General features: G+C 44.8%; 1 protein-coding gene across 2 annotated transcripts in view; it reads left to right on the plus strand.

The window, feature by feature from the left end:
* Nucleotides 1–19872: 19872 nt before the first annotated feature.
* JAK1 (Janus kinase 1) overlaps nt 19873–20819 on the plus strand; it is an 85562-nt gene continuing 84615 nt past the window's right edge. For both annotated transcript variants that reach the window (XM_054037563.1, XM_054037564.1), the window contains exon 1: nt 19873–20128. The gene's annotated coding sequence lies outside the window, so the exon portion shown is untranslated. The remainder of the gene's footprint in view (nt 20129–20819) is intronic.

Raw genomic sequence — 20819 nt, forward strand, 5'->3', positions numbered from 1 at the left:
ACGCCCAGTGGCCAAAGACTGTGAACTTCTTTATTAGGGAGCTACCACGCCTATGGATATTCTTAGCAGGGAAATAAATCTTGTATTTGTGATGACTCGCTGCATCTTTTAGTCTACAAAATGTACCCTCCTGAGGAAAATTAGCTTGGGAGGTGTCGGTTCTTCACCGTGTACACACAGCAGTCTCCTTGCATTAAGACAAGCTTGTTATGATCCCTCTGTTTTGTAGTTGCTTGTCAGCACTGCTAAGGGAGCCCATCAATTACAATCCATCAAGCTTACAGCATTTCTAGAAGGACAAAGGTCAGGTGGTTTTCAGTTATCTCCCTTCCTACCGTTCATCCCTTCCCTAGAATGAAAGCTCATGCCCTCTGTTTTAATTAACTATAGAAGCAGGCAGAATACACTGAATAATTCAAAAAGGTTGTATGTTTAAACATTTACACAAGCTTCAGATTCCTCCTATTTAAAAAAAGTCAGCACAAAAGTAAATGATTCATGACAGCTTGCCTTGCATATATCATGGCCTTCAGAAACAGGGGAGCTTGAAGAATTTGTATTCATTCAGACCACCTGCTTAAAGTGAGTCTAGTGCTTAAGAAGAATGCCACAACAGCAGCAAGAGAAACTCAAGTCCCCCAATTTATCCATAAGGGGTACAGCATTGGCAGGGACCACCTGCTCATCCATTCCATGTGCTTCAGCCAGAGGCGGATTTACCATGAAACAAACAGTGTGGTGGCACGGAGCCCCAATGACAGGGGGGCGCCCAAAATGCAGGACAAATCTCATCTGACAACCTGCCCCTGAATCCCGGCACAGCAGGGCTCAGGCAGGCAGGCTGCCTGCTTACCATGGCTGGTGGCCCCACGCCGTGCCCGGAAGCAGGCAGCTGCTGGCACGTCTCTGCATGCCCCTGGCAGGGGGGAGTCAGCTCCACGCACTGCCTCGGTCCCAGGCAGCACACAGAGACCTGCTGCCACCCACCCCAAAGGGCGCGCAGAGGAGTGCCAGCATCAGCGCAGCAGGGTTAAGGCGGCTCCCTGCCCGCGTTTCCCTCCGCTGCCAGAAGCAGCCAAAATGTCCCTGTGTGTGTGTGTGTGTCCACACGTTGCCCCCCCCCACCCACAAGCGCTGACTCTGCAGCTACCATTGGCTGGGAACTGCGGCCAGTGGGAGCTGCAGGGCGGCGTCTGCAAGCAGTGGCACACAGAGACCCCCTGGGGTCCCGCTAGGAGCTGGTGCCCGAGGGGTATGGGTCACTTTGGGAACCGCGCCTTCCAAGGTAAGCGCTGCCCCCTGACCCCTCCCACACCTCACACCCCTGCCCCAGCCCAGAGCCTGCACCCAAGCTCCCTCTCAGAGCCCAATCCCCTGCCCCGGCCCCCAATCAAGGTACCTCACTTTATTTTCATTTACTTCCTATTACTTATAATATAGGAGGAGGATGAAGAAAAAAGAATGAAAAAGAGAGGGAGGAAGAGAAGAGAGAATGTTCTTTTTCTTGGCTGGGTCCCTAGGGGGAGAGGAGGCAAAAATGAAGCTGTACACAGGGCCCCACTAACTCTAAATCTGCCACTCACTTCAGCCAGGGCTGGCTCCAGGCACCAGGCACCCAAGCACATGCCTGGGGCAGCACCTGGTAAGGGGCGGCGGGGGGAGTGCGGCGTGGCATTCCGCGGGGGGGGCACTCCGGCGGCGCGGCGCTCGGCGGGGGGGGGGCGGCGCTCCGGGGGGGGGGGGTTCTGGCAGCGCTCGGCGGGCTCCAGCGGCGCGGAGCTCGGCGCGGGGGGGGGCAGCACGGGGCTCGGCGCTCGGCGGGGCGGCACGGCGCTCGGCGGGGGGCCTCAGGGAGCGGCGCTTTTTTTTGCTGCTTGGGGCAGCAAATAAGCTAGAGCCGGCCCTGCTTCAGCCCTGACCCAGAAGGCACCACCTCTGGGAAGAGTTCAGCCTTGGTGTCTACGTTAGGCTTTTTATCCCAAAGGTTTCCCCGCTGTCACTACCACTGGTGGGGGTGTGCTGCTGTGGACAAGTGCCTGCTGCCCCCCTTCCTTATCATTATAAGCACCATCTCTAACCCTGTATGCCTGCATGACGATGCTGAGATGATCAGCGCAGATCTTGTCTACACTAGCGTTCCCATCACTATTACTACCAGCAGGGCTGAGCTGGTGGCAACAACTGGGAAGTTTTAGAGAAATAAGCCAAGGCCCACATGTACTACATATTTAGTTCTTGGCCAATTAATAACTGTGGTGGTGTTTAATATGACAATGACAACATGTGTTCAGTAGAAACTGGACTGAAGCCACCAACTTGTTTCATATAAGTCAAACAGCTGTCAGATGCCAACAACATTCCTCTCTATTTTATCATAATCATCATCATCAAGCTTACTGCACCCAAACCACGTTAGGCACCTTATCACAGAGAATACAACAGTGCCCCTTGTCCTAAGGAATTTACAGTTCAATTTCAATCTTGACACAACAAATGGGAGGAGGGTTGGTGGAGGAATAATGGGGCAAGATCAATCAAGTAATGGGCTAGAAAAATCAGGGAGCATAAGTCAGCAAAGCTCAGTCATACCATCATTTGAAGATCTGGCACTATGCAGCTACTTAGCAAGGGATAATGGTGAACATTTTAAAATTAAAAATAAATATCAATAAGGTAAATGCAAGTACCTTTTGGGGTGATAGTTACAAAAAATGACAACAGAAGTGGTCCTTATGGAGGGATTTGAACAAAGAGGTTAGTGGCCTATGCTATCAGAACAGAGTTTGTGCCAGATTGACAATATCCTGTACAAACCTTACAGAATTAAAGAGAAGTTACTGAATTAAGGTTAATATCTTTGGGGTCGATTGTATAAAGATGCAGTTGTGTAGGTGTTTTTTGTGGAATTGTATGTAACTTCCTCCAGAGACTGCATTAGTCAGTCTCCAAAAAAACATTAGGAACATCAAAGAACTTTTGGCGCCAACATCTCTGAAATGGATTTCCTAGTAATTCTCTCCTCCAAAGTCAACCTTTTGAAGCTCCGTCCTGGGAAGAGGCCCATTGTCTCCTAATTACCAGCTCCTGAAAACTTCAGATCAAAGACCCCAACCATAGAAAGGCTGGGCTAAATGGTTCATGAGGATGCTTGTTCTGAGCGGAGACACCTTGGGGGGTCTGAAGGACTCCCTGCCAGAACCCATGTTGGAGACAACTGGGGGAAGGAGGCAATCTCTGGTAAGATCGTTAGCATGCGTGTAGGTTCTTTTGTTGTTTTTAAAATGTTTTCTCTGTAGTGCTCATACCCTAAGAATAAATAGGCTTGCATAGAAAGTGCTGTGTGGTAACTAATAACTATGGCAACTGCCACAGTTATCAGTCTCTGAAGACAGAGCAAGCAGGTCTGCTTAGGCAGACTGTCTTTTGATGGGAACACTGCAATGAAGACAGGGAACTGTTCATCTTGGGAATATTCCAGTCAGGAGAGTGGGAGATGTAGGTCTCCACCCAAGAAAGACAAAGACTAGGGAGCTAGAAACCTGAGAGCAAGTGTCCTCACTCAATCACTAAGGGGAAATACAGGTGCAGATGCCTGAACTATGACCGAGCTCTCTACGAGTCGCAGGCAAGAGATCTTTATTGAGTATGCTGGGTGGCCAGTACATGCTAAAGTCTCAAGTACTGGCAACCTGGCCCCAGCTTGCGCTCTGCATTATCCACAAAGCCTTCCTGAAACCTGGCCTCTTCCCATTTCCATACTGTACTGGGGTGGAATATAGTGCTGTGCAGGTTCGGATTTCTAATTAGGCACATGCAGGCATTCTAGGGCGCCTAAAAATTCTAAGTTTGCTGCTCCCGGGTCCCAGCAGAGAGCAGGGCCGGCTGAGGGTGGGGGACAGTGCCATGCAGTCCTGCTGGAGCGCTCCTGCCAGCAAGGAAGGTGAAGCAGCCCCCTGTGGCAGGGGAAAAGCTCAGCAGTCTAACGCAGGGGGCCCTGCCGGGCAAGTGGGTCCAGGGAGCCTGGCCTGGGCAAGCCCTGCTCCTGCTCCTGCTCCAGCCTGGCTGATCATGATCCCTGACCAGCCCTAGCCACGCTATCAGCTCAGCCTGGCAGACAGTCACTTCCCAGTGGGACCGGTGCGTTCAGCCAGAGGACAGGGTGTGGGAGAGTGGGTCTCTAGGGAGGCAGTAGGGGGAGCTCTGGGGAGTGAAGGGGTTGAGGGAGGTTTATGTGTTGGGGTGCTGGGCAGTGGGGGAGGTCTAGACAGGGCAGGGGGAAGTTGTGGTGGTGGGACTATGCAGCGGGGCAACTAAAAGTTAAAGAAGTGGTGGGGTACCCCTACTGCCCACTGTGATTCGGCGCTCTGAGCTGCCACAGGTATTGGGGGTACCCCGCAGCTTCCGGCCACCTTGGGGGCTCTGTGCCACCGCGGGCAGACCCTGCAGCTTCCAGGCAGCCGGGCCCCCAAGCCGCCGCAGGTGGCATGGGACCCTGGAGCTCGGAGCCCCTGTGGGCATGGGGGCGGGGAGCTTGGAGCCAGGGCCCCCACAGCTGCCCAGCCACCGTGGATGCCTAGGGGCACGCAAGGTGTAAATCCGGCCCTGGTGCTGTGCGTGATTAAACAGATAATGTTACGCTATAATTTGGGACTAAGGATAGAAAACATCTTGCAGTTTAAACTGCAGGCATAACATCAGTACACAGAATTTACCTGCTTTGGAATTTGTCCAAAACAAGGGTTAATATTAGCAATTGCTAATAACTTGAAGATTTTTACCTGCTCTGAAGGACCATTGACCATTTCAAGGAACAGTGTCCTCGTGAGCCACCAGTACTGTGAACTCATTCTGTACACCGTTGGCAATCCTAGCCTTCCAGCGACATACCTTAGATATTCCTAGTCCTGGTGGCTTATGAGACACTGGACTTTAAATTCACATCATTTGGATCATTGTTCTGCCTTTCCACACAACGCACCCTTCAGTTCCCACTTAATTGGAAGAGCTGTTAGAGCTAGAACCAACATTCTACACCATCTCAGAGCACTCATCTGAGTTTTCAAATATTAATCTAAAGCAGTACTATAATGCTGGGGGTTCGTGACGATACCAGCAAATAAAAGTCAGCCTGCAGATGAAGTGAGGGGGGGAAAAAAAAGCAACGAAATGATTTGATGGGCCAGATTTTAAGCCGAGGGCATCCTCATTTATCAATTCATCTCCACAGTGGTCTGTGGCTCAGAATGCAGATTACCCACATCCTGTATTTCTTGGTTCCATTGCCTAACTGGAGACAAGCAGGATTTGCTCCCGTGTGATCGTTCTTGGTTTTATTTTTTAATCAATGAACAATTGTTCAGTGTTTACTATCTCTACTTACTAAAGGTTGAGCTGTTCATTTCAGTGTTTTGGGGGTGACAGATCTGAGAAGTAACCCCCCACCCCCACCCCAAAGACCACACAATCATTAAATTCCTTGTCACCCTTGTACCACATTAGACAGTGCACCAGGGAATATCAGTACATACCCCTCTAGGATGCATTCAGAAAGAGAGCCCTATGCTCACTTTGCATACAGATCTGTGCAGAGGTAAGACAAGTTTTCACCACATCACGATGGAGCTGCTAAGACTGGAAAGTACCCAATGGTAAGTGAAACTGTATTGAATAGGAAATACCAACTTCACCAGTTTGCTCTGTACTTACTAGCTGGCTGAGCTCATGGTATACATCGGTTGGCACAGACACCAATATGTTTTCCTCCACTCAGTAGAGAAAGTTGATCTTCAACGTATTGTTGAATTCTACAGGTACAGATGGTCTGCAGAATAGCTATAAGGCAGAAATAATCCCTCTCATTTCTAACACATCACCTGGGGGATGCTAGCAGCTGAAAGGCAGGTCTGTTGGAAGAACACCTCTGAAAGTACTGGAGAATGTGATATACTGCAGCATATTTTGTTAGGCCACTTGATGCAAAACGCCCAAGAAAACAGCAATGACAGAAGTAGTCTGTGGATATCCTTTGGGTGGAACATAAAAATAGCTACTGAAAATACCATACTACTTAGCTACAACCCTAAAAGAATGCTCAGAATAGCAGATGCTGGAGAAGAGAAATGGGATATATATAGTCTTATCATAAACACAAAGATATCGGAGTCAGATCTTCAGCCCATGAAAACTGGTCATTTCAGTAGTACCAAATTGCTTTATTGCGGTCTGCCTTTTTACTGTCCCCTGCTTTTTATGGTCCTCTTTGCACACCCGGAAAGGAGAATGAGCAATTTCTGACTTTCTCCACTGAAAAAATATACATTGCTTTCTCCTCTGGTGGGCCAGATCCTTGACTTGTGTAAATCAATCATGGCACTGCAGCAGCAACACAGAGTAATGCTTTCAGATCAGAACTGAGACAATGCAACAGCATCTCTGGGCTCCTAAACCTGAGTGAAATAGGTGAATTTTCATGCTCATGACACAAGGGAATTTAGGGGAAAGAAATGCAACCACATGACTTACTTCCCTCACATGCAATTCTGTCAGCACATCTGTCTGGATCAGGAGCTAATCCACCAGCTTGGCCTTTATCTTCAGCAGTTGTCATAACAAAGCAGTGGCCACATATGACACTGTGAAACAGCCTTTAAACAAAGAAAAAAATATTGTTTATTATTATTTAAACTAGACCAAAGTGCAGAGTCAGTTTTCTTTCTCCCTGTTGAACTTAGATTTGGAGAAACTTTGTTTTCTAGAAACAGATTCCAAAAAGCGATACTTAGAAGCTTTCAGCTCTGAAGAAGAGATTTGTAAATTCCAAAGATATATAAATAAAAGTTATAGAATAACTTTTCAAAGTTCTCAAGGTCTCCAGACACACAACTTTTGAGTTTCCTTATCCTCAGTAAGAGCCAAATGCTGCTAAGATAGTCATAAATATATTATCATATCTCATAGTCCAACATAAACATACACAGGAGTCTTAAGATAAATGCATCAACACATCACATAGAAGCAGTGACGCACTGACTTTTCTACCTATGCTACTCACATGGCCCCGTAATACCTGAGCACCTGGCAATCTTTAGTGTCTTTACCCTCACATCCCAATTTCACAGATGGAGAACTGAGGCACAGAGAAGCTAGGTGACTTGCCCAAAGTCACCCAGGAAGCCCATGGCAGAGCAAGGACTTGAAACTGTGTCTCCTAAATCCTATGCTAGTGCCCTAACCATTGTATGATCTTCCTTTCCTTCACTAGAGTTACACCAGAGATTAATTTGGCCCAGTAAATTTACTGGTGACCCTATCCTCCACCCCTTAATTGGGTACTGCCCTCCAGCATACCCCCTTGGGGCCCTTCTTGGTGGGTGGCCCAGCAGGGGCCCTACCCTCAGGATCCCCCTTGGGTTGTTTCAATCAATTATCCAAACTAGACTGGTTTAAAACACACACAAACCTTTCCTGGAGTTTAATTTAAATGCTTTCTATGGAATGTTTCAGAGTAGCAGCCGTGTTAGTCTGTATCCGCAAAAAGAACAGGAATACTTGTGGCACCTTAGAGACTAACACATTTATTTGAGCATAAGCTTTCGTGGGCTACAGCCCACTTCATCGGATGCATGCAGTGGAAAATACAGTAGGAAGATAGATATCTAAACAGAGAAGATGAAACAATGGGTGTTACCATACACACTATAACGAGAGTGATCAGTTAAGGTGAGCTATTATCAGCAGAAGAGAAAAAGAACTGTTTGTAGTGGTAATGAAAATGGCCCATTTCCAGCAATTGACAAGATGATGTGAGGAACTGGGGGGGCGGAGGGGGGCAGGGGGAAATAGTTTTACTTTGTGTAATGATCCATCCACTCCCCGTCTTTGTTGAAGCCTAATTTAATGGTGTCCAATTTGCAAATTAATTCCAATTCAGCAGTCTCTCGTTGGAGTCTGTTTCTGAAGTTTTTTTGTTGTAATATTGCAACTTTGAGGTCTGTATTTGAGTGGCCAGGAAGATTGAAGTGTTCTCCAACTGGTTTTTGAATGTTATAATTCTTCACGTCTGATTTGTGTCCATTTATTCTTTTACATAGAGACTGTCCAGTACAATGTACATGGCAGAGGGGCATTGCTGGCACATATCACATTGGTAGATATGCAGGTGAAAGAGCCTCTGATAGTATGGCTGATGTGATTAGGTCTTATGATGGTGTCCCCTGAATAGATATGTGGACAGAGTGGGCAACGGGCTTTGTTGAAAGGATAGATTCCTGGGTTAGTGTGCCCGGGGGGTGATATTTTGGCAGGGCGGGGCGGCGCTCGGGAGATGTTTCAGCGGCACAGCACTTGGGGGGGGGTGTGTTTCAGTGGCGTGGCGCTCGGGAGGCTGTTTCCGTGGGGGGCGGAGACATATTTCCTCATGCTTATTTGCCCCCCCCCCAGTTCCTCATATTTTCTTGTCAATTGCTGGAAATGGGCCATTTTCATTACCACTACAAACAGTTCTTTCTCTCTTCAGCTGATAATAGCTCACCTTAACTGATCACTCTCGTTATAGGGTGTATGGTAACACCCATTGTTTCATCTTCTCTGTTTAGATATCTATCTTCCTACTGTATTTTCCACTGCATGCATCCGATGAAGTGGGCTGTAGCCCACGAAAGCTTATGCTCAAATAAATGTGTTAGTCTCTAAGGTGCCACAAGTACTCCTGTTCTTTCTATAGAATGTAACTCACTTCATTAGTTGCCCCAGTGCACCCCACTCTGTCCAGGACTCTCATATGGACCCAGCTTCCTTAACCCTGTTCAGGAAGCCCCCAGAGCCCCATTCCTGGAACCAGGGTTATATTTTATACATCTGTTCTTTCTTAGCCCTGGAGTTCCCAGTTCTCCTCAATGCTACAAGGTGTAACTTGGGCAGTCCCTTTGTATCTCTTAAATCAGCAGTCCTCAGCTCTCCTCCCTGAACTGGGATGTAACTTAAACCAGCAGTAGGGGTTTAACCAGATTCTTCCTCAACTGGTCCCTTTTCCACAATCAATCACTCTCAGGATCAGAGGACTCAGCAAGTAAACCTTTTCCTGCTGGAGGCTTCCCTGGTATGAGGCAACATATATGCTAGTTCCCCTTCTCATCCCCAATTGGCTGGGTGAGAGGGGATCATTGTCCCATCCACTCTGCAACACTCCTGGGCCCAGACCTTAAAGAAATAGTAACTGACTTTCTCTCAAACAGTGCATATTGCCAGGAGTGCTTCTACCCACCCGTATCTCTTATTTTCTAGGTCTTTGCATACATTAAATCTCCCAAAATCTTAAAGGGCTCTGCCACGTGATGGAGGTGGGAATGACCCTAGGCACCACCACCTTCAAGGGGCAGACTACCCCAGCATAGCCCCCTCTTGCTTTTTGCATTGTATGTTGTTGTTTTTTTTGAGGAGAGACAGGGCTGGACGAACAGGGACATGGGTAAAAAGGCACTGGACCAAATTCATCTCTGGTGTAACACCACTGAAGTGAATGGTGTTACATCACAGATGGGTTTGGCCCATTATATGCCTGTTTACCTATCATAGGCAAACGGGCATGGTCAAAAATAGTGTATTTTGCTAAATAAAAATTAATCAATGAAACTAACTACAATGGGGGGCAGGGTGTTAAATATTCCGCTTTCTGGCAAAAACATTCAAAATGAATTTTTCAAGAAGTTCCAGGGAGAGCTACCACCCCCTCGCACACACATTCTCTCACTTTTTAACTCCCACCCTTTTATTGCAGTGAAACAAAGCTGGAGAAAGTTAGGGAGAAAAGGGTTTTTCTTATTAAAACTAAACATGTTGACCAAAAATGTTTTGTGAACATTTTTATTCTGCTCAAAACCCCATTTTTCAAAAAAATTGTATGAAATTTTTCTACCATCTCTGATTTGAACAGCACTGAACACATGCTGCCAGCGATCTAATAACCTTCCACTTATCTGCTTCTTCATGAGATGAAAAGGTAGTAAGGGTACAGAGATTTATTCTAATTTTTATTTGGATGCAACTCCATTGACTTTCAGAAATACTCCTGATTTACACCAGAGATCAGAATCAGAGTCCAGAAATCTAGTTGGTTTCAAATCCATTACAAATGTCAACCACTTAACTAGTCTTAAATTACATTTATGTAAAAGCCCAATCAATTCTAAACTGATGGTATCAGTGATTTAAAGCACTTACAGCATACAAGACCACTCACCCTACTCTAATTTGCAGTGCTATAAAAGGAAGCATTCTAAACATTTATATTGTCTGAACAGCCTGAAGGCAGCCTTATTTTGAGATTAACAGTGATGAAGGTGGTGCAGTTTGGCTTGTGACAACCTTAAAGATGACTTGCAAAAGAGGCTGGGGGAGGAGGGGAGAATGGATTTTGTACTGTTTTTCCTCCTTTAAGGAAGCCTGGGAGAAATAATTTGTCTCTTCAAATTTCTGCTGGATTTTTAATTTAGAAATATCAGGAATGTCAAATCTGGTTTTCCCTATTTTGTCAGAGGTCTTCCTGGAGGATTGGGCAAGGAGAATGTGTTTTAAACAAATGAGCTATTCTTCCAGCTGTTTATAGGCCATTCTACACTATAAATATTAAAGTATGCTTAGCCCCAAATATACGTTGTGATACTCTTACAGAAAATCCTATAATATTGTATATCCCTGAATTCTATATATTATAAACATATAGAAAGAATAGCATTTTCTATTAAATTCTGTAGTTTCTTAGAATAATTTCTATAAAACCCTATTGGTTTCATTCCAATTATATTCCATAGAGCAAGATACAAATCCAGAAGGCACCAAAGACCTGAACAAAAGACCAAAGAAAGCCTATGGATAAAATTTTCAGAAGCACCTAAGTAATTTAGAAGCACAAGTCCCATTTTCAAAAATGATTTAGGCATTTAGGCCCATATTCTCAAAGTATACAAGGGCCTAACTCCCATTGAAATCATTCTTAAAGGGCTTTGAGGATCTGGGCCTAAGTTTAATGGAAAGACTTGGGCTCCTAAGTCAATTTTTAAAATAGATTTAGGATCCTACATCAGTTAGATGCTTTTGATAATTTTACCCTAGAATTCTAGGCATTGTTACACCTGGTCTCTCTTGGGCACTAGCTATACAGATAAATTCTAGTTGAAGCCCATTATGCATTCTTTCCATTGGAATAATATTCTGTTTTTGTCAGCAGTTCACCTTCCATTTGGCATTCAAAGCTCCTTTTTTGTACCTTCAGAGTTCAGGGGCAGATAGAAATATTTCCAGCTTCATTGGCTGTGTACTAGAAACAACCACTGACTGCAAAGTGTAAATAATAAGTCCAAATGTTAATAAGCACAGAAGGCAACCTAGGAAGACTGGTCTCATCACCAACATGAAAAGTAATAGTAAAGATTGGCAGGAACAAAAGGATGAGCAGTGAAAGCATCAGCAGTGCAGTCAGATGATACAGGAGTGAGTCTGACTATAGGAAGAGAGCTAAAGAAATGTGGTGTCATGGCCTTAACTGGAAACAGGAACTGAGTTCTAATTGTAAACCTTACAGAACATCTGTGGATTTGTGTGTCATAACATCTCTACCTCAGTTTCCCTACTAATAAAACTGGAATAATATTTCTGACCTGCTCTTCAGCAGTGTTGTGAGCATTAATTACACAATATTTGGAAAGTGCTTTCAACATGAAAAGCACTGTACAAATACTAATTATTATTTATATGATTTGAAAATGGAGGTAGACTAGTCAGTTTTACTATCTGGGCCTTTTTCATTAGGTAGCATAAGGCGGCAATCTTTAGGCTGCAAACCCTGTAGGGCTGTGTTTATAAGATGTGCCTGTGTTGAAAATGTTTCACTTACCCTTTTTCCCCTATCCCTTCCTAGCTTCTGGGAGAAATGGATTAATCCCAGGAGCTCAACGATTTTCCTTTCGCATGCAACCAAAGATATAGAAATCCTTGTTGGATCAAAGGTCTCCATAAGAGCTACAAGGCCTTGAGGAATCACACTTTTTTTTTTTTTTTTTTTTTTTTTTAAGAGCACAGGCTGAGTAACATTGATTTAAAAGTTTCAGTCCCAGTGATGTCAGGCTGATATTTAACATGTGTACCAAGCAAAAGATTTCCCTCACTGCCACTGATTAAACTCCACACACCAGGGATTAATGTGGGGCATCTCTTATTGAAAACAAAACATATTTCTAATGGCCATAATCAGGAAATGAGGAAACATGCTCAGATGAAGCTGCACTTCAATAGAGGTATCATCAACAACACATTAATAGCATAGCACAGCATGTTGTTCAGCTTGTATAACTTGAAGATGGAGGTTGGGATGAAGATCCCAGGAGAAAGGGGGCATCCTCTCCCAGGGAACTTTTTGAAAATGCCCGCTTTGTGCAATATAGATTATTGTGAAGGTTAAAAACAAGTTATCAAAAGTTTTTATAAATCATTCCTGACAGTAACAAGCAATCAATATCAAAGAAGGAATAAACTCCATCAGGGCAGTGACATTATCCAATCTTCTCTTGAAGTGGAGGGTCAGGAGTCCCCTCTAACACATCAGTGATTGAAGTCAATACTGTCATGCCCATTTAAATGGAGGAGTCTCTGGCCTTTAAATGCATCATTGTAGAGTTCCCACACAGCAATAAAGAAAAGTGATCAAACTACAATAATGCTATATATCTAAGAAAAATATCAATAATATTTTTTAAAGGCGCAAAAGTGACGTTTTCTGGCTCATTCTCACAGGTGGGAGGAAGGGTAGTTTTTAATAAGTATTCTTCATTATTTTCATAAGAATAAATGAGCACTGCAGAAAGTAAAACACTTACATATGGCTTGTAAATTGCAATTTACATAGCCTTAACTGTGCCAGAAATCAGTCATCTTCCTCCACCTTCTAGTTTAGGGCCTGGGGGAAAGTGAGGATTTAGTTGCCCAGGATAAAGATGAAGTTTGGTAAGAAGGTAAGGGAAGAAGCTCAAGGAAGAATGATGGAATGGAGAAGCGGATTCTGTGAATACTTGGCAAAGGGCTGATCACTGACAAAAACAAAACCACAAAAGTCACACCAGAAGATGTGGATGTGCTAATCTCACTAACTGATTTAAGTAGTGTCAGCTCATACAGATGGAGAGAGTATTGGATAATAGCATACATATTTCTGTTTTTTTACCCTGGGAGTGAGTTTTTGGGCCTATTCTTGCATGCCTGGTCTCACACACGCAAGCTTATATTGAAACCAATGGGCATTTTGACTGCAAAAGGAACACTGAATTGGAACCTTACTTTGTGATAGATATGGAGAGGTGACTGCCATTGTTTGCAGCACAAAACATACAAGTAATAAATCCAATAGAGAAGTAATGTACATAATTGGAGTATTAGATTCAGTATCTATTTGGTATTTTACAGTGGCAAATACATGAAGTGCCTAGTGGATCAAATATGGAACAAAGATCCAGGAAGTCAGAGGGGGAATAATTTATTTTAAAATATACATTTTCTATAATTTGATTCATTATTATTCCCAGACCTGGTCAGAATTTTTTAAATACTTTTTTTTTCAGTCAAAATTTGGCCTTTTTTCAAAAGCAGATTTTTTGGAAAAAAAAAAATCAATTTTTTTCAAATTTGTCAGTTACTAAATTATTTCATTGGAAATTTGTTTAATGAAAAAAAATAATAAGTAACCTGCTGGTATTTCTAAGAAATGTTATCTTCCGTTTCACTATATTGCCCCCATAGACCATCTGACTGGTCAGCTTAGGCACACGGTAGGTTTATTTTTTTTAATGGTTCATTCATTTAAAATAAGTATTTTTAGTTGAAATATTCTGTGTTCAGAAACACAGAAAATTAAAACCAGGCCATTGCAAAACACAACAGGATGAAATGCGCTTTCAGATTTGTTGAAGTTTCCAGATTCTCTCCCCCAAACCAACTATTTCCCCCCCCCTCCCCAATCCAGCTCAAATTAATCATCTTGTAGAAAATTAGCAATAGTAAAAATGAGATAAGCCTTCGGAGGCCAAAGTAGATACAATATAAAGAATCAGAAAGGGTAGCCGTGTTAGTCTGTATCCACAAAAACAACGAGGGGACCAGTGGCATAAACTTTGTGGGTTGAACAAAGAAAAAAAAAAAAACAAAACAAAAAAAAAAAAAACACCACACACCACCACTTCTTCAGATGTAACTGAAGAAGTAATTTTTTTACTCACAAAAGCTTACGCCCAAATAAATCTGTTAGTCTTTAAAGTGCCACTGGACTCCACAATATAAAAAGTTAATTTAAATTATTCTTACATCCCCCGGTGCCATTTACCATGAAGAATCACACCGTGATTACTAATTTAAGATCCATTCCTGTAAACACTTACTACCAGGCAAAGAAACTACTACTGCTGTATTTACAGGGTCGGTCCCTGAAATTGCGGCTCTGAAAACAGTGGACATACAACGCACCACCGGTCACTCGGCTCTGGTGAGGCCGGGGAGCACAGATTTGAAAGGGAATGAACTAGCACTTTCGGGGAGGTCAATAGAATGGGGAACAGCTTCACCTACATAATTCTTCATATTCTTAGATTTGAGGCTATCTTTAAGCACCCCAGCGATGGCAGACGCGGCTTAACATTGCTGGCACTTCTGGGGGGGGGGGGGGGGGGGGGCAGACGTTCAGTCCTCCGTCTGACATTTAGTTCTAGCTTGAACTTCTATCACCCCGCAAAACCTCGAGCAAAGAACGAAGTCCGTGGCATGTATGAAACCTGATCTATTCATCTGTACCAAATCGATACTTGATGGGAATTCCAAGCTCTTAGGTCAGAGCACAGCCAGCAGGATTCCGCTTTCGGTAAAGCCCGTCCTTCCCTGCAACTGCCCCCACACACACTTTCTGGCAGTTACGTAGCCTTTTAACACAGCCTACTGCTCACGACAGCCGGGAACCGCCTGGTGATTGGGCTGCTGCAGCCGCTGGGTCCTACTGTTCAAAGGGTTCACGCCTGGAGCTGGGATTTTTATACCACCCAAACTGTATTTGCTGGTTAGCCAAGAGAGGGGGCACTTCTACAATTCTGGATCCAATACAAAAGAATTCGGGCGGTGGGCACGGCAGGTTCATTCCTCTCACCCTGCTAAGGCCCAAATGTGGGAGGCATAACAATAAATTATTCCTGCAGGGAACTTCAAACGCTGTAGAATGTATTGTAGTGTAAACAACGCTTCTGGAAAGTCACCTTTATGATTATTTTACCAAATTTGTGTAGCAACATCCATCAGAATTAGGGATATCTGAAAGGTAAGCCAGGGTGACTTGGTTTACTGAAAGACAGAAGTGTTAGTCTTGTACAGCAAAGGCCAAACTTATTACACATCACAATTTTCTTTACAGAAGTTAAGGTGTGATCTACAATATGTGGGAATGTAGACCTACATTTTCAGTTATCCGCCATACTTCAATGCACCCAGGATTCAGAATCTTTGTGGAGAAGAAAAAATACATGCAAGTCAATCAGTAACATCTGAGATCAGAAAAAAATATATGCAGGGTAGATTTTGAATCCACCTTAAGCTGATGTCAGTCAGATGTTAAAACCTTTTCCTCCTTTTGTTGCGAAATAAACAAGGATGTTATGAGAAGACTTGTAATTAAATGTATTTAGCATAACTGATTAAATAGAGAGGAAGACAAACAGAATTAGAGCCCTGATACAGATAGAAATACAAATTCCCCTAATTTGGGGATTTAAAATATACAGTCAAAATTAGTTTGTTTGGGGGTTTTTTAAGATTGCAATAAAAGACACATAGGAATGATGTCAGAATTAAGTGCTTCTTAGTTCATGAACAGTATGGTTCCAATTAAAAATATATATATTGATTACTGGAATATAAAATATGACTGCTCCAATGTGCAGTGATGTTTCCCTTATAATTGAGTAATCTTCCAGTAATTCTTCTGCAATACAGTTATATAAAGGAAGTCTATTCTACAGAGTATACCCTTTAGTAGATTAAGGACTTTGGGTCATTTACAAAAGTAACAGATCAGAATCAAAGAGAGAAAGATGAGGCATGAGAAAGATATGTTACATTTATTATCAGTCAGATATATTTGGCATCCACTTTAGAGTAGTGAATCTTTGTCACTAAAGCATGTTCTGTTGAAATACTGGTACATAAAAGTGCTCTCTTTAACATGAGAGGACCTTGACAAAGATATTTTATCACTACAGTCTGGTTAAACTAAAATAAATTACATGAAATTACCACCAAACTTGTTTAATGTTTGGAGTTACTGTAGCCCAAACCCCTGGGGTGCCAGTAGCGTGCCCAGTAGATGTTTCAGCAGAATATTGGTGGGTCCCAATATCCATTCAGATACATGGCTAAGGAAAAGGTTTTTACTACGTCCGGCAGGAAAGAGGAAAAGTTGCAAATGCTCTAGGTAGAGAGGCTTAAACAGTTACAGTTCAAGTGAGCAATAGTGGTTCCGTTTGGGTCTCTGGGGCAGTCCAATTGAGAGCCAAGGCTGTTCAGTCCTAATGCCTGGGATTTCCTCTCCAGTACAGTCTCTATTCCAGCAAATAAGCATTTGCAGGTTTCCAATCCAGGCTCAGTTAATGGCTCTCATTGGGACCCCAGAGCACTGGTTCCCTGTCCATAAACTGTTGTTCCCCCATAAATCTCACACAGATCTGCACCCAGCTGTGATGTTCAGCAGTCACAGCCCATTCCACATGCGGCTCTGTACACAGTTCCTGGGGCGTCTCTCCAGCTCCCTGCTGCCATGATGCTCCCTCTCCCAAATAGAGCCCAGCTACTTCTTGGTTCAGAATCAGGACCTTTCCCCTTACCTGGCCAGGGACATGGCTAATGGGAAATGTAGTTCCTGTTTAGCCAAGAGAAAGGGGGATGTACAGTGGAGTGCTGGGAGTTTTAGTCCCCTGCTGTGGAGATCCATCACATTTGAAAGAAATCGGTCTTATCATGGCATCGGCTTTGGGCAGATCTTTCAAAATGTCACATGTATGAACCAAGGAAACCAACACAAAAATAAACAGTAGTTTGTGGCTTTATGTAAGACTAGCAAAAACAAAAACAAAAAACCAACAAAAACCCCATTTGATTAAACTGGGGCTTCAAGGTTTTCCTTATTCAAATGTATTCCTTCCATGGATGCTGTTTCATCTGAGTATGAGATAGTTTGACCCTCCAATGAAGAGATTAATTAAAGTAAGAGGTATACTAAATTATCTCTTTGGGACACAAATGAACACACAACTCCCATTAATGTTAATGAAACCTACGTGCCTAACTCTTGTGTAATGAGAGACAAAATAATACTCCTAAAAGAGGATGCAAAACTACCATCCTGTGTATGCTAAAAATATGTTTAATTTGGAGTTGCAAAGATTATACAATTGAGAGACTATTTCACTCTCAGAAAGGTGAGAACTGAAGAACTGCTTATAGCTACTTATTTATAAGGTACACCAAAAGAAGCATGCACTATCAAACTTGGGGGGGGGGGGATATATAAGAGGGGACTACTAATGGCCATTTCTTACATTCCTCTCTGGAGAATAGAAGATAATCGTGGCCCTGTCTTCCATTTAGAAATCCTAGTATTCCACCTCCATGAACTTTCCCCCAAAATATAGACACGTTCTCCCCATTCAAAATGACCCTTTCCATGCGTAGTTTCCCGTGCCCATTTCTGAGATGTTCACTTTGCCACCCAGTCTAGTTCCCAATCCTATGCATTTTTCCTAAGAGTTGCCATCCACCCTGCTCCCTTCAGGCATCTTTTGATGAGGCATCTTTTGCCCCATCTCCAATGGAGGGAGTGAAACATGGGTGTCTTCTTATAGCCTCATCCTATCTCCCTAATCTAACTAGGGACTTCTCACTGGCTGATCTTGGGATCCCAGTCCCTACCCCAATGAAGATGGAGGATATTGTAATTCCCTCAGTTTCTGTGAAGTGAGAGTAAAAGGGGTGTATGAACCTCACCTAGTCTGAGCCTCTCCCTTCAAGATGAAAAGAGGGTGGCCTTTTAAGATTAGCCCCGTCTCTCCCACAAGCCCCCCCCACATTATAGCAAAGTCTTGTGGGGGCTAACTTAAATGGGGCTCCAACAGTGAGCTGGGTCTACAGCATTCTCTGCTGCTGGTTCAAATCCCTACTGTTACACTCAACTCTGTGCTTGTTGAATTTGTTCTGATTTTTTTTAACAACTTAGTTTTCAGGATTTGGAGATTGTTAGGAGTACAATGTTGGTCCTTCTCAGTCCTGGTCTCTAATGATAGGGCTTTTTTTCTTCAAAAGCTCAGATCTTATATTCTTCAGTTCCTTCAAGAGCTTTTTTCAGAAGCTCAGATATTACATAGAATCATAGAATCTCAGGGTTGGAAGGTTGGAAGGTAGGAGGTTCCTTCAAGAACTTTTGGATCAATCCATCTAGCCTGGGTGCTTTAGGCCATTTAATTTCTCATTATGCTCTTTGATCTCCTTGATAAATCTATCTCTACTAGTGTCTGCACTTCTGTAATTGTGAAAACAGCAACATTTCCTCATCATTGGCTATAGTAAAGATTTTATACTCATAGTTGTCCTCTATGTCACCTGGTGGTCTAGCAAATGCACAGACTTGCTTACGAGTTTCTTGTTTTTTATTTACTTTTTTTTTTTTGCTTTGTATCTTTGCATATTGATTTTTTAAGTGTCACTTTATCCTCCATCTTACTTGTCAGAGTTTGTGTTTTATCCTATTAACACCTCTTGGGATGGTGAAAAAGGCCCAGATAGTAAAACACCACTTGGGATGTATTTCCATTTTTAAAATGGTCACTGGTTCTCCGTGTCCACTGAAGGTAAGGCAATGGGGTTAAATCTGCAGCACCAGCAAGGGAGATTTAGGTTAAATATTAGGGGGAAACTATCTAACTAAAAGGATAGTTAAGCACTGGAATAGGCTTCTAAGAGAAGGTGTGGAATCCCCCTCGCTGAAGGTTTTTAAGAACAGGTTGGACAAACAGCTGTCGGGGTGGTCTGGGTTTATATGGTCCTGCCTCACTTCAGGTGGCTGGACTAGATGACCTCTCCAGGTCCCTTCCAGCCCTGCTTCCATAATTGTTATTAGTTAAGGTTATTTTGTAATAAGCTATTTTTAGCAACCTCTCTTTGTCAGATCTTCCTGTCCTGTTACCTTCAGACCTTTACCAACCCTCATTTTCCACCTCCCGTCTTTCCACCTTGAAGTAGGATGTCGCTGGAAGGCTCCCTGCCAGAGCATCTCAGGCTGAATTCTATGGAGTGACATATTGTTCATTAGTGACTCATTGGTGCACCTGATGAACCAGCCTCCTGTGCGAGAAATACTCAACCCTAGAGCTCAGAAATCTCCCGGCTCCTCTTGTGCGCTGCTGTGCAAGGCTCTTTGGTCTCTGGGGAACCAGTGGGGACCAGCCTTCCCTTGCAAAGCCCACCAGGGCAGCCCCCAGGCTGTGCTCAGCGCTGAAGCGCCCTGTCAGCCCTCGGCAATCGCCCGTGGGCTCCTTATAGCTGCTTCGGCGGCCTCTTGACCCGAAAGCCGGACAGCCAGGGGACCGCCACCTGCGGGAGTGGCCCGGCTGGGACGCCGGGCTCCGCCCCTCCTCGCAGCGGGCGATCCTGGCGGGGGGGTCCCTCCCCACAGGCTGAGCGTGGGGGCTGAGGGTCTTTCCCCGGCTGAAGGTGACAAGGGACGGGAGGGACGGGAGGAAAGGATCAGTCCACCTTAAGGCAGCGGGCACACGCCGTGCGCATGCGCAGGCCCCCGCGGGACAGCCTGGGACTGAGGGGAACTGTCTGCGCCGAGCCAGGAGGAGACGAGGGTGCCGCGGAGCCAGCGCTGCTCGATCTTCCCCTCGCCTGCCTGACTCGCCTCGCGCGCCGACGTCCCCGGGGCGCCCCGCGCGCGCACAGGGAGCCCCTCGGGCCCGGGGCCATGCGGGGCAGCGAGTGAGCGAAGCGGGGCGGCCGGGCTCCCGCTCACTCTCCCGTCGTCGCCGCCGCCGCCTGGAAGCCGCACGCGGAAGCGGTGAGTGAGCCCGGGACTCGGAGCGCGCCTGAGGCCGGGCGCCCCCCGGGCCGCGCTCGCTGCCCCATGGCGCGGGCTGCCCCTGGAAGCCCAGGCAGGGCGGCGTAGGGGGGTTCCCAGGACAGAGCGAGCCTCCAGCTAGGGGTCCGCAGAGCGGGGGGCGCAGGAGTGGGGCTGCGCTGGGTGGCAGGGGGCTTTGGTGTGGCCTTGACTTTCAGCTGGGAGATCAAGAGTTAAATATCTCCCACTCCCTAAAAAAAAAAGCTGCCTGTGCAATTTGGATTTTCACAGCCCAGCCAGAAGCGATATGGCTGACATCCTGTTTATATCATGCAAGCACATCCTGTGTTCTCCAGGCGGTTGTATTTGAGGCAAGCTTCCCCCCCACCCAACCTCTTAGTCGGGCTAGTTTTCACACATCCCAGTAACCAGAATGCAGCGAGAAGGATCAAACTTCGCCCCTGTCCCCCTTCTGTGTGATATGCGTAAATATATAGGGATAATTAGTGCTGGATGTTCGGTACTTATTGCAGTTATTCGTCTTCATGCAGTTGATCTGGACTAGATGTGATACCTGCAGATGTGTACTTTAGGGAACATTGTGGGTGGTTGGAGGGGCAAGTAAGCTGTAACTTGTGCGAAATATTGACTTGGAAGACAAGCCATCGTAATAAGTGCAGGATGCATCAGA

Source organism: Malaclemys terrapin, chromosome 8 (assembly GCF_027887155.1).
Source record: "Malaclemys terrapin pileata isolate rMalTer1 chromosome 8, rMalTer1.hap1, whole genome shotgun sequence".
Classification (NCBI taxonomy): domain Eukaryota; kingdom Metazoa; phylum Chordata; order Testudines; family Emydidae; genus Malaclemys; species Malaclemys terrapin.